The following is a 2,522-nucleotide window of genomic DNA, read 5'->3' as shown; positions in this document are numbered from 1 at the left end:
CTTCCCAGAGCGCCCGCGGTGAGGAGACTGATGCCCCTTCCCCCGGGAAGATGCCCTCAAACTCAACCTGGAGCCTGTGAGTAAGTTCTCTTCCAGGCAACCAAGAGTTTGCAGAGCAATGAGGGCCTAGAGACAGGGAGGTTTTCCTGGGTTGCCTGAGGGAGCTCCGTGGAACCACAACGAGCAGTAAGAGTGAAAGAAGGAGGCACCCGGGTACGAATCAAAGGGAACACGATGGGGGAAGCAGAGGCTGGAGAGATGCGCAGCTGTGAGCCATGGAGTGTGGATGACATCCAGAAACCAGGAAGGCGAGAGAGCAGATACCGCGCCCACACCCCAACTCCAGTCTTCAGAAGGAGCCGGCCCTGCTCACACCTTATTTCTAGCTCAGTAAGACCCATTTCAGACTTCGGACATACAGAACGGTGGGGTAGAAAAAAAGATGTTCTTTTAAACACTCAATTTCTGTAAATTTCTCACAGGAACATAGGAAACTAACACAGTACCCTAATTAGGTATTTTTATAAATTAACTGTGTAGGCATACTGCATATTAACTATAGATTAAAATTAGATGTCTCCTAAAATGCAATCCTTTTTAATAATTACCACCTGTGACTTTTGATTACCCTATGTAATCTAATGCAGATATGAAAATATGTATATCACCAGGGTAGGCCCAAAGGAAACAGAGAGAGGAGGGTAGCAGAAACTGGGGGGTTATTCAAAATCGTGGGCCTCCCTAAAGGGTGGGAAATTTATCAACTGTGCTTTTTTCTTCTACTCAAGAAGTTCCAAATGCTTGCCCCAAAACCCAAGAATAAGAGAGAACTCTAAGTATGTCTTCAGTGGACATATACATGTTTATTTTTTCCTAAATTCATGGTGTAGACAACCGGATAAGAAGTCAGAGATCACTAGATGTGAAAAAGTATTAGGTTTCTTAATATGGATGAAATCCATATATCATGGGCCAGCTTGAATTCTAGTGAACCTAATGATTTTTTTTCAAATATCTCTTAGAACTGCTCTCCATGCCAGGCCGCAGGGAAAAACCATCAGTAGGAACTGATTTGTTGGATTTTGTAAAATCCAGATGCTGTTCTGTTTTTACCTTTACAAAAAAAAAATCTGAAAGTGGACTGACACGGGCAAGTGAGCCACATTTGGTCCTGGCACCTGTGAGACCCACCTATCCATAAGTGCATCTCCTTTTTGAAAACTGTTCAGTACATTTTCTTACCTTCAGGCAGGGTGTTGCTCATAAATGTGTCTCCATAAGCCCTCTAATATAATAACCAACCTCATTTACGCCCCACATGGTTGTTCTTTAACAGGCACATGGGTACTGACGAGGTACCTGAGAAGCATCTGCTCTATGACCTTCATACTTACTTAGCCAGTTCCAAGCACAATCTCAAGTCCAACCCTTTATTCCTAAGGTTAAGCTCCAGCCAGGAAGTGATGGGGAGAAAGAGGAAAAAAAGGAGTCATGCCCGGGCCAACATTTGCTTGGACTCATCTCCAATATCAAGTTCAAGAGTCAGTTCCCTAATCCACCCATCCTCACATTTCACCTTCAAAAAAGGTAGCATGAGCTCCTACTAGAAACATATGTGGAAAATAGCAGCATTTGGGAAGAAGGAAAAAAGCAAGGGTGGACAAAACGTCCACAGAGGAGTTCAGACCTAAGGCAGTGAAGTCGTTCTCAGAATAACAGTAAACCCGGCTCAGAACACACCCGGTTAGCTATGGCCCACCACCAGCTCTGCCTGCCTGCCTGCCTTTGTAAATAAAGTTTTATTGGAAAACAGCCATGCCCCTTAGTGTCCCTATTGCCTGTAGCTGCTTACCAGAAACAAGGAGCAGAGTGAAGAAGTTGCCATAGAGACCATGTGTCCCCCCCACCCACCGAAAAAAAGCTGAAAATATTGACCCTGTGCACCTGTACAGAAAACATTTGCTGACCCCTGATCTAGAGTTTCAGATTTTGCTGAGAACAGTCATTATCAGCGTTCCCTGAAGCGACCATATTTTCCGATAAGAATATGAACTGAGAGAAGTTGAACTGTGTCTGAATGTCTGTCACAAAGAATAAGGAGGTGTCTGACTCAGTCTCAAACGCAGCTCTCAGCCTCATTACTCTGTTACCCTGAGTTCTGAGAATTTTTGTTGTTGTTGTTAACATATGGTAAACTTATCTTTAGGAACTTGAAAGGTGGCTGGGAACATCTCTGAGGTTTAATTTCAAAATACGTTTCAATCTAAAGCTGGGGTTCTCCAAGTGGGTAGATAAAATAACAAAGTATTTCTCTACAGCTTTTCAAAGGGGTGTAGCTGATGGGTGCTTTGTAGTACAGGCCATGGGACTGAACTCAAAAAACAGGCATAATTGCTTATCCAAGTTTTTACCATAAATAATCATTTTTTAAAAAGTTCCAGTAACTTGCCTACTAAGGAAAAAGAAAAAGAAAAAGGAGGGGGGAAAAACTAAAATGGGACAATGACAAAGTGGTTTTGCTC

Source organism: Phyllostomus discolor, chromosome 2 (genome assembly GCF_004126475.2).
Source record: "Phyllostomus discolor isolate MPI-MPIP mPhyDis1 chromosome 2, mPhyDis1.pri.v3, whole genome shotgun sequence".
NCBI classification, from domain to species: Eukaryota; Metazoa; Chordata; class Mammalia; order Chiroptera; family Phyllostomidae; genus Phyllostomus; species Phyllostomus discolor.
This window is presented reverse-complemented; position numbering follows the sequence as displayed.